Source organism: Mobula birostris, chromosome 12, assembly GCF_030028105.1.
Source record: "Mobula birostris isolate sMobBir1 chromosome 12, sMobBir1.hap1, whole genome shotgun sequence".
NCBI lineage: Eukaryota > Metazoa > Chordata > Chondrichthyes > Myliobatiformes > Myliobatidae > Mobula > Mobula birostris.
Genome location: NC_092381.1, coordinates 2,210,183 through 2,225,778, shown reverse-complemented (window position 1 = coordinate 2,225,778; position 15,596 = coordinate 2,210,183).

Below are 15,596 nucleotides of genomic sequence, written 5' to 3'. Positions count from 1 at the left end.
CTAAAACAGAAAGCAACAAATACTGGACTGAGAGTGTTGTATTTGAATGCACACAGCATAAGAAATAAAATGGACAATCTTGAAATTCAGCTACAGATTGGCAAGTATGACATGGCCATCTCTGAAACTTGGCTAAAGGATAGCTGCCACTGAGAGCTGAACGTCCAAGGATGTAGGGTGTATTGGAAAGAGTTGGCAGAGAGGGTGGTGTGGCTCTGTGTGTAAGAAATAATATTAAATCATTGGAGGAGATGACATAGGATTGGAAGGTGTAGAGTCTTTATGGGTTGAGTTCAGAAATGGAAAGTGTAACTGGACCCTAATGGCAGTTGTATACAGGCCTCCAAATAGCAGCCAGGATGTGGATTACAAATTACAGCAGGAGATAGAAAAGGTGTGTCAGAAGGGCAATTTAATGATAATCGTTGGGGATTTTAACATGAAAGTGGATTGGGAAGACCAGGCCAGTACTCAAGAGAGAATTTGCAGAATGTCTAGGTGATGGCTTTTTAGAACAGTTTGTTGCTGAGCCCAGTAGGGGATCGGTTGTGCTGGATTGGGTGTTGTGCAATGATCCGGAGGTGATAAGAGAGCTTATCACCTTAGGGAACAATGATCACAATATGATCGAGTTCACATTGAAATTTGAGAGGGAAAAAATAAAATCCAATGTGTCGATATTTCAGTGGAATAAATTACAATGACTTGAGAGGGAAACTGGCTGAAGATGATTGGAAAGGGAGATTTGCAGGAAGGACAGCAGAACAGCAATAGCTGGAGTTCTTGTGAAAAATGAGGGAAGTGCGAGACAGATATATTCCAAATAACAAGAAATTTTCAAATGGAAGAAGGACACTACTGTGCCTGACAAGTCAAGTCAGAGTCAAAGTAAAAGCAAAAGAGAGGACATACAAGGAAGCCAGAGCTAGTGGGAAGATAGAGGATTGGGAAGCTTTTAAAAACTTGCAGAAAGAAACTAAGAAGGTCATTAGGAAGGAAAAGATGAATTATGAGAGGAAGCTGGTGACTAATATCAAAGAAGATAATAAAAGTTTTTAAGTATATAAAGGGTAAAAGGGAGTTGAGAGTAGATATAGGACTAATACTAAATGAAGCTGGCCTGTCCCCTAAAACCCTCACTAATTTTTATAGATGCACTGTAGAAAGCATTCTTCTAGGGTGCATCACAACCTGGTATGGAAGTTGTCCTGTCCAAGACCGAAAGAAGCTGCTGAAGATCGTGAACACAGCCCAGCACATCACACAAACCAATCTTCTGTCCTTGGACTCACTTTACACCGAATGCTGTTGGAGCAGTGCTGTCAGGATAATCAAGGACACGACCCACCCAGCCAACACACTTCTTGTCCCTCTTCCCTCCGGGAGAAGGCTCAGGAGCTTGAAGACTCGTAGGGCCAGATTTGGGAACAGCTTCTTTCCACCTGAGATAAGACTGCTGAACGGATCCTGACCCGGATCTGCCTTTTGTTTTTTTTTGCACTACCTTACTTTCCCCTTTCTATTTTCTATTTATGATTTATAATTTAAATTTTTACTATTTACTGTTGATTTGTACGCCAGAGAGCATGAAGCACAGAATCAAATATCGCTGTGATGATTGTACGCTCTAGTATCAATTGTTTGGCGACAATAAAGTAAAGTAAAGATATTCTAATGAGAGATGCAGAGATGGCAGAGGAACCGAATGCGTATTTTGCATCAGTTTTCATAGTGGAAGACATCTGCTGTATACCGGACATTCAAGAGTGTCAGGGAAGTGAGGAAGGTTAATGGTCAGAGGGTAGATAAATCTCCTGGACCTGATGGAATGTACCCTGGGGTTCTGAAGGAAGTAGCTGGAGAGACTATAGAGGCATTAACGATGATCTTTCAAGAATCGATAGATTCTGGCATTGTACTGGATGACTGAAAAATTGCAGATGTTACTCTGCTATTTAAGAAGGGTGGGAGGCAGCAGAAAGGAATCTGTAGACCTGTTAGACTGACATCACCGGTTGGGAAATTGTTGAAATCAATTGTTAGGGATGAGATTACGGTGTAGCTGGAGGTACATGACAAGATAGGCCAAAGCCAGCATGGTCTCCTGAAAGAAAAATCCTGCCTGACAAACCTACTGCAATTCTTTGAGGAAATTACAAGCCAGGTAGACAAAGGAGATGCAGTAGACGTGTTGTACTTGAATTTTCAGAATGCCTTTGACAAGGTCTGTTACATGAGGCTGCTTAGCAAGATAAGAGCCCATGGAATTACAGGGGAGTTACTAGCATGGGTGGAGCATTGGCTGGTCGGCAGAAAACAGAGACTGGGAATAAAGGGATCTCATTCTGGCTGCCTGCCGGTTGCCAGTGGAGTTCCACAGGGGTCGGTGTTGGGACCGTTACTTTTTACGATGTATGTCAATGATTTGGACTATGGTATTAAGGGATTTGTGGCTAAATTTGCCGATGATACAAAGATAGGTGGAGGAGCAGGTAGTACTGAGGAAACAGAGAGCCTGCAGAGAGACTAAGGTAGCTTAGGGAAATGGGCAAAGAAGTGGCAAATGAAATCCAATGTTGGAAAGTGTATGGTCATGCACTTTGGTGGAAGAAATAAACGGGCAGACTATTATTTAGATGGGGAGAGAATTCAAATTTCAGAGATGCAAAGGGACTTGGGAGTCCTTGTGCAAGATACCCTGAAGGTTAACCTGCAGGCTGAGTCGGTTGTGAAGAAGGTGAATGCAATGTTGGCATTCATTTCTAGAGGTATAGAATATAAGAGCAGGGATGTGATGTTGAGGCTCTATAAGGCACTCGTGAGATCACACTTGGACTATTGTGTGCAGTTTTGGGCTGCTTATTTTAGAAAGGATATACTGACATTGGAGAGAGTTCAGAGAAGATTCACGAGAATAATTCCAGAAATGAGAGGGTTACCGTATGAGGACCATCTGGCAGCTCTTGGGCTGTATTCCCTGGAGTTCAGGAGAATGCGGGGGGGGGGGGGGGAATCTCACAAAAACATTCCAAATGTTAAAAGGCCTGAACAGATTAGATATGGCAAGGTTATTTCCCATGGTAGGGGATTCTAGGACAAGAGGGCATGACTTCAGGATTGAAAGACATCCTTTCAGAACTGAGGTGCGGAGAAATTACTTTAGTCAGAGGATGGTAAATCTGTGGAATTTGTTGCCACGAGTGGCTGTGGAGGCCAAGTCATTGGGCGTATTTAAGGCAGAGATAAATAGGTTTTTGATTAGCCTGGACATCAAAGGGTATGGGGTGAAAGCAGGGGAGTGGGGATAACTGGAAGAATTGGATCAGCCATGATTGAATGGCAGAGCAGACTCGATGGGCCGACTGGCCTACTTCTGCTCCTAAATCTTATGGTTTTGTAATCCTTTCATTTCTGGAATCATCCTTGTGAACCTTCCCTGGACCTTCTCCCGACATTCCTGGTGGGATGGGAGTGTTCGGTTTCCATCTCTTGTGCTTGCATCCTTCTAAAATTTGGTGAAAAAAATGTTGAGAATAAAATTTACTATCAAAGTGGCCACATTTTTAGGTATAACTATGCACCTGTCATTAATTAAAATATCTCATCAGCCAATCATGCGATAGCATCTCAATGCATTAAAGCATGCAGACATCGTCAAGAGGTTCAGTTGTTCAGACCAAACATCAGAAAGGGGAAGAAATATGATTCAAGTGAATTTTACCATGATTGTTGGTGCCAGATGGAGTGGTTTGAGTATCTCAGAACCTGCTGTTTTCTGGAATTTTCACACACGACAGTCTTTAGATTTCACAGAGAATGATTCGAAAACAAAAAAATCCAGAGAGAGGTCAGAGAAGAATTGCCAGAATGGTTCAAACTGACAGGAAGACAAAGGCAACTAAAAATAACCACACATACTACAGTGCAAATGAGCATTTTAAATGCACTCAAAATTGAACATTGAAGTGGATGCTCTACCGCATCAGAAGACTACACACGATTCCATTCCTGTACCTAATAAAGTGGCCATCGAGTGTATGTTACCACATACGAGCTTGAGATTCATTTTTGCAGGCATTTACAGAAAATAAAGGTATCCAATGGAATTTACTAAAAAAAAATGTAAACTGTAAAACTACATGTAGTAAAGACTGACAACCAACCAATGTGTCAAAGACAAACTGTGCAAATAAAATAGAAAATTGAGACTATGAGTTGTATATTTTAATTTTATTTTTCATTTTTTTATTTACAAGTCACTCATAGATCAGTTGTATTGGTAATCCCTCGTTCAGAGGGCACAGACAATGGGTTGGTGAGCAGTTGATGTCCAGGCAGGTAGCGTCAGTGAGCCAGGGCAGGAGGGGTGGAGTATTTATGGGGGTGAGGGTGGGGGTGGGCAAGGTGAATGGGGTATCAAACCAGAGGCTATTTTAGTCCTGGATGGCATCGAGCTTTCTCAGTGTCATTGCCACAAGTTTGATCCCAATCTCCAAGGCTGTCTGTGTGGAGACTGCAGACTCTCCCCCAGACCACTATGTTTTGAATGCTATGGAGCTGACTAATTTTACAACTTTCTGCAGCTTGCTTTGATCCTGTGCAGCATAACCGCCACTCCCGCCACCTCACACCAGGCAGAGATGCAGCCAGTCAGAATGCTCTCCATGGTACAACTGTAAAAGTTTTTGATGGTTTTAGTGAGAAACCAAATCTCCTCAAACTTTTAATGAAATATAGCCATTGTCTTGTCTTTATAGTTGCATCCATATGTTGGGTCCAGGTTAGACATATTGACACCCAGGAACTTGAATCTCTCTCCCCACTCCTGATCCCCCTATGAGTATTGGTTCATGTTCTATCATCCTACCCTTTCTGATGTCCATAATCAGCTTTTTGGTCTTACTGTACAAGGTTGTTGCTGCGACACCACTCAACAAGCTGGTATATCTCACTCCTGTTTGCCGTCTTGTCACCATCTCAGATTCTGACAACTTTATAGATGGCATTTGATCTCTGCCTAGCCAGTCAGTCATGGGCATAGAGAGAGTAGAGCAGTGGGCTAAGCACACACCCCTGAGGTGCACCAATGTTGATTGTCAGTGAGGTGGAGATGTTATCACCAATCTGCACAGATTGTAGACTTCCAGTTAGGAAGATGAGGATCCATTTGCAGAGCGAAGTACAGAGGCCCAGGTTCAGTAGCTTTTCGATCAGGACATTCCAAGTACTTGTATGTCAGTAAGTGAATTGGCAGCTGTAAATTGTCCTTCTGTATGAGTGAGGGCAAGAATCTGGGGTGTGGGGGAAGTTAATGGGAATGTGAGGTGAATGAAATGGGATCCGTGTAGGACTAGTGTCAATGGGTGGTTGGCGGTCAACACAGGACCTGAGGACTTACTTCTGTGCGGCATTACTCTGTGATACTTCCACTTAACAACTCACAGACACCGACAAACAGTGTTAGACCATAAGATATAGGAGCAGAATTAGCCCATCTGGCCCATTGATCATGTCTGATCCTTTTATTTCTATCTCCTCCTCAACCCCAGTTCCCGGCCTTCTCCCCGTAACCTTTGATGCCATGTCCAATCAAGAACCTATCAATCTCTGCCTTAAATACACCCAGTGACTTGGTCTCCACAGCTGCATGTGGCAACAAATTTCACAAATTCACCACCCTTTGGCTAAAGAAAGTTCTCCACATTTCTGTTTTGAAAGGGCACCCCTCTCTCCTGAGGCTGTGCCCTCTTGACCTAGACTCTCCCAGCATGGGAAACATCCTTTCCACATCTATGTTGTCAAAGGGTTTCGATCAGATCTCCCCTTATTCTTCTGAATTCCAGTGAGTACAAACCCAGAGCCATCAAACATTCCTCGTATGATAATCCTTTCATTCCCAGAATCATCCTTGTGAAACTCCTCTGGACCCTCTCCAATGTCAGCACATCTTTTCTAAGATGGAGGGCCCAAAACTATTCACAATACTCAAGGTGAGGCCTCACCAGTGCCTTATCACATCCTTGCTCTTATATTCTAGACCTCTTGAAATGAATGCTAACATGGCATTTGCCTTCCTCACCACCAACTCAACCTGCAAATTAACCTTCAGGGTGTTCTACACAAGGACTCCCAAGTCCCTCCGCATCTTGGATTCCTGGATTTTCTCCCTGCTCAGAAAATAGTCTGCACATTTATTTCTACTACCAAAGTGCATGACCATGTATTTTCTAACTTTGTATTTCATTTGCCACCTTTTTGTCCATTTTCCTAGTCAGTCTAAGTCTTCTGCATCCTACCTGTTTCCTCAACACAACCTGCCACTCCACCAATGTTCATATCATCTGCAAAGTTGGCAAAAAGCCATCATCTAAATCATTCATATACAACATAAGAAGAAGTGGTCACAACCCCTACCCCTGCGAAATACTACTAGTCACTGGTAGCCAACCAGAAAAGGATCCTTTTATTCCCACTCGCTGCCTCCTACCAATCAGCCAGTGCTCTAAGCATGTTAGTAACTTTCCTGTTAACTTGGTAAGCAGCCTCATGTATGTCACCTTGTCAAAGGCCTTCTGAAAGTCCAAATATACAACATCCACTGCATCCCCTTTATTTATCCTACTTGTAATCTCCTCAAAGAATTCCAACAGGTTCATCAGGCAGGATTTTCCCTGAAGGAAACCATGCTGACTTTGTCCTATCTTGTCCTGTGTCACCAAGTACTCCATCACCTCATCCTTAACAATTGATTCCAACATCTTCCCAACCACTGAAGTCAGGCTAACTGGTCGATAATTTCCTTTCTGCTGCCTTCCTCTTTTCTTAAAGTACGTAGTGACATTTGCAATTTTCCAGTCCTCTGGCACCTTTCTAGACTCCAATTATTTTTGAAAGACCATTTCTATGCCTCCACAATCTCTTTCATAACCCTAGGGTGCAGAATCAGAATCAGGTTTATTATCACCAGCATGTGACGTGAAATTTGTTAACTTAGCAGCAGCGGTTCAATGCAATACATAATCCAGAAGAGAAAAAAATAATAAATAAAACAAAAAATAAATAAGCAAGTAAATCAATTACAGTATATGTATATTGAATAGATTTTAAAAAAGCAAAAAAAAACAAATACTGTATATTTTAAAAAAAGTGAGGTAGTGTTCAAGGGTTCAATGTCCATTTAGGAATTGGATGCCCCTCAATTCTGAAGCTGCGCCCTCTTGCCCTAGACTCCCCCACAATGGGAAACATCCTTTCCACATCTACTCTGTCTAGGCCTTTCAACATTCAAAAGGTTTCAGTGAGATCCCCCCTCATCCTTCTGAATTCTTGCAAGTACAGACCCAGAGCTATCAAACGTTCCTATCAAACCCTTTCATTCCCAGAATCATCCTTGTGAACCTCCTCTGGACCCTCCCCAATGCCAGCACATCTTTTCTAAGGTGAGGAGCCCAAAACTGTTCGCAATACTTAAGGTGAGGCCTCACCAGTGCCTTATAAAGCATCAGCTTCACGTCCCTGTTCTTGTATTCTAGACCTCTTGAAATGAGTGCTAACATGGCATTTGCCTTCCTCACCGCTGACTCTACCAGCAAGTTAACTTTTAGGGAATTCTGCACAAGGACTCCCAGGCCCCTTTGCATTCCAGATTTTTGGATTTTCTCCCCATTTAGATAATTGTCTGCACATTTACTTCTACTACCAAAGTGAATGATCATGCATTTTCCAATGTATTTCATTTTCCACTGTCTTGCCCATTCTCCTAATCTGTCTAAGTCCTTCTGCATCCTACCTGTTTCCTCAACACTGCCTGTCCCTCCACCAATCTTCATATCATCTGCAAACTATTCCATCATCTAAATCATTGCTACACATCATAAAAAGAAGTGGTCCCATCACCAATCCCTGTGGAACACTACTAGTCACTGGCAGCCAACCAGACAAAGATCCTTTTTGTTTTCACTCGCTGCCTCCTACCAATCAGCCAATGCTCTATCCATGCCAGTAACTTTTCTGTAATATCATGGGCTTTTAACTTGGTAAGCAGCCTCATATATGGCCTCTTGTCAAAGGCATTCTGAAAATCCAGATATACATGTAATGCACTGTACTGTTTCACTGCTAATGTAATGGTTGCTCTGTAGCAGCAGTGTTTGGGTTATGACTTGAGATAATGGGGACTTTGGAGTGTGTGGCATCCAATGAGAAGAGCGTGGTTTCTTCTTGTGTGTCTTAAAGTATTTGCGGTCTTTTGTCGGCGAGAGATGAGGAGAGGAGAAGTGAGTGGAGAGAGGTGGTAGACTGCCAGACGGAGTGGATTTGGAGTGAGGGTCTGAGGTCAGTGACGCTTGGAGGAGGTTGATGGGGAACAGATGGACGGAAATGTGAGCTCCAACATTGCGCATTCGACTGTTTCATTAAAATGGGCCCCTTTTCTTTTTCTTTACTAACCCTATAGTCAGATTAAGATCAGAATCAGATTTAATATCACTGGCATGGGACGTGAAATTTGTTAACTTAGCAGCAGTAGTTCAATGCAATACATAATCTAGCAGAGAGAAAAATAATAAATAAGATAAAAATAATAATACTAAATAAACAAGTAAATCAATAGATTAAAAAAATGAAAAAATGTGCAAAAACAGAAATACTGTACAATAAAAAAAAAGTGAGGTAATGTTCACAGATTCAATGTTCATTTAGGAATCGCATGGTGGAGGGGAAGAAGCTGTTCCTGAATCGCTGAGTGTGTGCCTTCAGGCTTCTGTACCTCCTACCTGATGGTAACAGTGAGAAAAGGACATGCCCTGGGTGCTGGAGGTCCTTAATAATGGACACTGCCTTTCTGAGACACCGCTCTCTGAAGATTTTTCTTTAGGTTAGTACCCAAGATGGAGCTGACTAGATTTACAACCCTCTGCAGCTTCTTTTGGTCCTGTTCGGTCCAGGTGATTTATGTACCTTTAGGTCATCCAGCTTTTTGAGCACCTCTCTTTATCCTCTCTCCAGGTAAAGGAGCCATTAGGAGGTGGTGACCGTAATATGGTAGGTTTGAATCTACAATTTGAAAGGGAGAAGGGAAAATCGGACGTGTCAGTATTACAGTTGAACAAAGAGGACTATGGAGCCATGAGGGAGGAGCTGGCCAAAGTTGTCTGGAAAGATACCCTAGCAGGGATGACAGTGGAACAACAATGGCAGGTGTTTCTGGGAATAACAGAGAAGGTGCAGGATCAGTTCATTCCAAAGGGGAAGAGAGATCCTAAGGGAAGTAAGGGGAGGCCGTGGCTGACAAGGGAAGTAAAGGACAGTATAAAAATAAAAGAGAAGAAGTATAACATAGCAAAGATGAGCAGGAAGCCAGAGGACTGGGAAACTTTTAAAGAGCAACAGAAGATAACTAAAAAGGTAATACATGGAGAAAAGATGAGGTATGAAGGCAAGCTAGCCAAGAATATAAAGGAGGATAGTAAATGCTTCTTTAGGTATGTGAAGAGGAAAAAATTAGTTAGGACCAAAGTTGGGCCCTTGAAGACAGAAGCGGGTGAATTTGTTATGGGGAACAAGGAAATGGCAGATGAGTTGAACAGGTAATTTGGATCTGTCTTCACCAGGTAAGACACAAACAATCTCCCAGATGTAATAGTGGCCGGAGGACTTAGGGTAACGGAGGAACTGAAGGAGATTCACATTAGACAGAAAATGGTGTTGGATAGACTGATGGGACTGAAGGCTGATAAATCTCCAGGGCCTGATGGTCTGCACCCGAGGGTACTTAAGGAGGTGGCTCTAGAAATCGTGGATACATTGGTAATTATTTTCCAATGTTCTATAGATTCAGGATCAGTTCCTGAGGACTGGAGGGTAGCTAATGTTATCCCACTCTTTAAGAAAGGAGGGAGAGAGAAAACAGGGAATCATAGACCAGTTAGTCTGACATCAGTGGTGGGGAAGATGCTGGAGTCACTTATAAAGGATGAAATAGCGGCACATTTGGATAGCAGTAACAGGATTGGTCCAAGTCAGCATGGATTTACGAAGAGGAAATCATGCTTGACTAATCTTCTGTAATTTTTTGAGGATGTAACTATGAAAATGGACAAGGGAGAGCCAGTGGATGTAGTGTACCTGGACTTTCAGAAAGCCTTTGATAAGGTCCCACATAGGAGATTAGTGGGCAGAATTAGAGCACATAGTATTGGGGGTAGGGTACTGATATGTATCGTAAATTGGTTGGCAGACAGGAAACAAAGAGTAGGGATTAACGGGTCCCTTTCAGAATGGCAGGCGGTGACTAGTGGGGTACTGCAAGGCTCAGTGCTGGGACCGTAGCTATTTACAATATATATTAATGATTTAGATGAAGGGATTAAAAGTAACATTAGCAAATTTGCAGATGACACAAAGCTGGGTGGCAGTGTGAAATGTGCGGAGGATGTTGAGATAATGCAGGATGACTTGGACAGGTTCGGTGAGTGGGCAGATGCATGGCAGATGCAGTTTAATGTGGATAAATGTGAGGTTATCCACTTTGGTGGCAAGAACAGGAAGGCAGATTACTATCTGAATGGTGTCAAGTTAGGAAAAGGGGAAGTACAACGAGATCTTGGTGTCCTTGTTCATCAGTCACTGCAAGTAAGCATGCAGGTACAGCAGGCAGCAAAGAAAGCTAATGGCATGTTGGCCTTCATAACAAGGAGAGTGGGTATAGGAGCAAAGAGGTCCTTCTGCATTTGTACAAGGCCCTCGTGAGACCACACCTGGAGTATTGTGTACAGTTTGGTCTCCAAATTTGAGGAAGGGCATTCTTGATATTGAGGGAGTGCAGCAGAGGTTCACGAGGTTAATTCCCAGGATGGCGGGACTGTCATATGTTGAAAGATTGGAGCGACTGGGCTTGTATACACTGGAATTTAGAAGGATGAGAGGGGATCTGATTGAAACATATAAGATTATTAAGGGATTGGACACGCTAGAGGCAGGAAACATATTCCCGATGTTGGGGGAGTCCAGATCCAGAGGCCACAATTTGAGAATAAGGGGTAGGCCATTTAGAATGGAATTGAGGAAAAACCTTTTCACCCAGAGAGTTGTGAATCTGTGGAATGCTCTGCCTCAGAAGGCAGTGGAGGCCAATTCTCTGGATGCTTTCAAGAAAGAGTTAGATAGAGCTCTTAATGATAGCGGAGTGAAGGGATATGGGGAGAAGGCAGGAAAGGGGTACTGATTGTGGATGATCAGCTATGATCACAGTGAATGGTGGTGCTGGCTCGAATGGCCTACTCCTGCACCTATTGTCTATTGTAACAGTAACTCACCCACTTTTCTTCTTTCACACACTAAAATATCAGGCATACTGCTAGTGTCTTCCACAGTGAAGACTGATGCAAAATACTCATTTAGTTCATCAGCCATCTCCTTGTCCCCCATTATTACTTCTCCTGTCTCATTTTCTAGCGGTCCTATATCCACTCTCATTTCTCTTTTATTTTTAACATACTTGAAAAAACTTTTACTATCCATTTTGATATTATTTACTAGCTTGCTTTCATATTTCATCTTTACCCTTCTAATGATCTTTTAGTTGCTCTCCGTAAGTTTTAAAAAACTTTCCAATCCTCTATCTCCCCACTTATTTTTGCTTTGCTGTATGCCCTTTTTTTTTGCTTTTACAATAGTTTTGACTTCCCTTGTCAGCCATTGTTGTACTATTTTACCATTTGAGCATTTCTTCATTTGTGGAATTCACATGTCCTGCACGTTCCTCATTTTTCCCAGAAACGCTCACCATTGCTGCTCTGTTGACATCCCTGCCAGAAGCTCCTTCCAATCTCCTTTGGCCACCTCCTCTCTCATACCACTGTAATTTCCCTTACTCTACTAAAATACTGCTATGTCAGACTTTGCTTTCTCCCTATCAAATTTCAAGTTGAACTCAATCATATTGTGATCACTGGTTCCTAAAAGTTCTTTTACCTTAAGCTCCCCAATCGCATCCAGTTCATTACATGACACCCAATCCAGTATAGCTGATCCCCTAGTAGGCTCAACAACATACTGCTCTAAAAAGCCATCTCTTAGGCATTCAACAAACTCACTCTCTTGAGATCCATTACCAACCTAATTTTCCCAATCGACCTGCATGTTGAAATCTCGCATGACTACCATAACATTGCCCTTTTGATTTGCCTTTTCTATTTCTTGTTGTAACCTGTGGTCCACCTCCCAGCCACTGTTGGGAGTTCCGTATATAAATGCCATCCATGTCCTTTTTATCCTTGCAATTTCTTAACTCAACCCACAAGGTTTCAACATCTTCTGTCCTATGTCATATCTTTCTACTGATTTGATGCCATTCTTTACCAGTAGAGACACACCACCCCCCCTGCCTACCTTCCTATCCCTCCGATATAACGTGTAATCTTGGACATTTAGCTCCCAACTACAACCATCCTTCAGCCATGATTCAGTGATGGTCACAACGTCAAAACAGCTAATCTGTAATATTGCAACAAGATCATCCACCCTATTTCTTATACTATGCACATTTAGATTTAACACTTTATATTTGCTACCCTTTCTGATCCTGCATCCCCAATGTTTTGATACTCAGCCTGTTGGTTGCAGCTGAGTCCCATCACCTGCCTGCCCTTCCTGACAATCTGACTGCATACTATCTTTACTCTTTTACTATCTGTCCTATCCTGAGTCCCTTCACTCCAGTTCCCAACCCCCTGCCAAATTATTTTAAACCCTCCCCAACAGCTCTTACAAACCTGCCGACGAGAATATTGGTCCCCCTCGGGTTCAGGTGCAACCTCTCACTTTTCAACAGGTCATACCTCCATCAGAATAGAACCCACTGATCCAAGAACCTGAAGCCCTGCCCCCTGCACCAGCTTCTCAGTCACACATTTATCTGCCAAATCATCCTGTTTCTACCCTCACTGGCGCGTGGCACAGGCACCAATCCAGAAATTACTACCTGGGAGTTCCTGCTTCTCAGCTTTCTACCTAGATCTCTAAATTCTCTTTACGGGACCTCGTTGCTTTTCCTTCCCATGTCATGGGTACCAATATGTACCTGTTCTCCCTCCCTCTCCAAAGTGTTGTGGATGCGATCTGAGACATCCCTGACCCTGGCACCTAGGTGGCAACATACCATCTGGGTATCCCACTAACATCCACAGAATCTCTTGTTTCTTCCCCTCACTATTGAGTCCCCTACTACTACCGCTCCTTTCTTCTTTCTCTTTCCCTTCTGCACCACGGACCCATGCTCAGTGCCTGTAATCCGGTCGCCATGCCATTCTCCCGAGAGGTCACCCCCACAAACGTATCCAAAGCAATAAACCTGTTTTTAAGGGGAATGGCCACAGGGGTGCTCTGTGAGTATGAGCTTGCAGCATCAGTTCTAACCTTCCCTGGAAGGTAAAGAACTCAGTGTTGGAATAAAACAGATGAACGAGCTGATGACAAATGTCCGGATGGAGATTCAAGTCACAGTCAGGAAATGGAGAATGCGTGAGGCGAGAGAATGAGTTAGTAGGGCAGTGCCGAGGTATGATCGACAGCATCAATAAAGTCTCAAATGTTCTCAAACCAGCGCCAGTCCCAGTGAGTCCAATTTGCCGACATCTCTCTGTAACTGAACAGGGGACAATCCTGTGTAACTGGTTGGATGAGGCATTGGTCCATCCATCTGTTGAGACTGGGATTCAGCTCTTCCTCAATTCATTCCGACTTCAGTTCTGTGGATGGCAATCAGGCCATCGGGTGACAAGGTGGATTGGGGTGTGTGGCTGCACTTGTAAAGAGCGGCACCGTACTCTAGTAGTTAGCACAATGCTTTACAGTCCTGGTGAGCAACCTTTGGGGTTCAATTCCTGCTGCAGCCTATGAGGGGTTTGTAGACCTCCCCATGACTGTGAGGGGTTTGACATAGATATAGAATAGTACAGCACAGTACAGGCCCTTCAGCCCACAATGTTGTGCCGACCCTCAAACCCTGCCTCCCATATAACTCCCCACCTTAAATTCCTCAATATACCTGTCTAATAGTCTCTTAAACTTCACTAGTGTATCTGCCTCCACCAATGACTCAGGCAGTGCATTCCATGCACCAACCACTCTCTGAGTGAAAAACTTCCTCTAATATCCCCCTTAAACTTCCCATCCCTTACCTTAAAGCCATGTCCCCTTGTATTGAGCAGTGGTGCCCTGAGGAAGAGGCGTTGGCTATCCACTCTATCTATTCCTCTCATTATCTTGTACACCTCTATCATGTCTCCTCTCATCCTCCTCCTCTCCAGAGAGTAAAACGCTAGCTCCCTTAATCTCAGATCTTAATCCGTACTCTCTAAACCAGGCAGCATCCTGGTAAATCTCCTCTGTACCCTTTCCAATGCTTCCACATCCTTCCTATAGTGAGGTGACCAGAACTGGACACAGTATTCCAAGTGTGGCCTAACCAGAGTTTTACAGAGCTGCATCATTACATCGCGACTCTTAAACTCTATCCCTCGACTTATGAAAGCTAACACCCCATAAGCTTTCTTAACTACCCTATCTACCTGTGGCATCTGTGGACATGTACCCCCAGATCCCTCTGCTCCTCCACACTACCAAGTATCCTGCCATTTACTTTGTACTCTGCCTTGGAGTTTGTCCTTCCAAAGTGTACCACCTCACACTTCTCTGGGTTGAACTCCATCTGCCACTTCTCAGCCCACTTCTGCATCCTATCAATGTCTCTCTGCAATCTTTGACAATCCTCTACACTATCTACAACACCACCAACCTTTGGTTCGTCTGCAAACTTGCCAACCCACCCTTCTACCCCCACATCCAGGTTGTTAATAAAAATCACGAAAAGTAGAGGTCCCAGAACAGATCCTTGTGGGACACCACTAGTCACAACCCTCCAATCTGAATGTACTCCCTCCACCACCACCCTCTGCCTTCTGCAGGCAAGCCAATTCTGAATCCACCTGGCCAAACTTCCCTGGATCCCATGCCTTCTGACTTTCTGAATAAGCCTACCGTGTGGAACCTTGTCAAATGCCTTACTAAACTCCATATAGATCACATCCACTGCACTACCCTCATCTATATGCCTGGTCACCTCCTCAAAGAACTCAATCAGGCTTGTTAGACATGATCTGCCCTTCACAAAGCCATGCTGACTGTCCCTGATCAGACCTGATTCTCTAAATGCCCATAGATCCTATCTCTAAGAATCTTTTCCAACAGCTTTCCCACCACAGACGTAAGGCTCACTGATCTATAATTACCTGGACTATCCCTACTACCTTTTTTGAACAAGGGGACACCATTCGCCTCCCTCCAATCCTCTGGTACCATTACCGTGGGCAACGAGGACGTAAAGATCCTAGCCAGAGGCTCAGCAATAGTCCTCCCCATGAATGTGAGGGGTTTGTGTCACAATGGGGGGGCGTTGATAGCGGACCCAAATGCAAGACACAGACACTGAAGTACAAGGAACAGGACTTGATTAGAGTAGGGACGTGACAGGATACAGACAAGGAGCAGGGACAAGAACACAGACTAGGGCTTGGACCCTGAGCCAGAGACTGGAC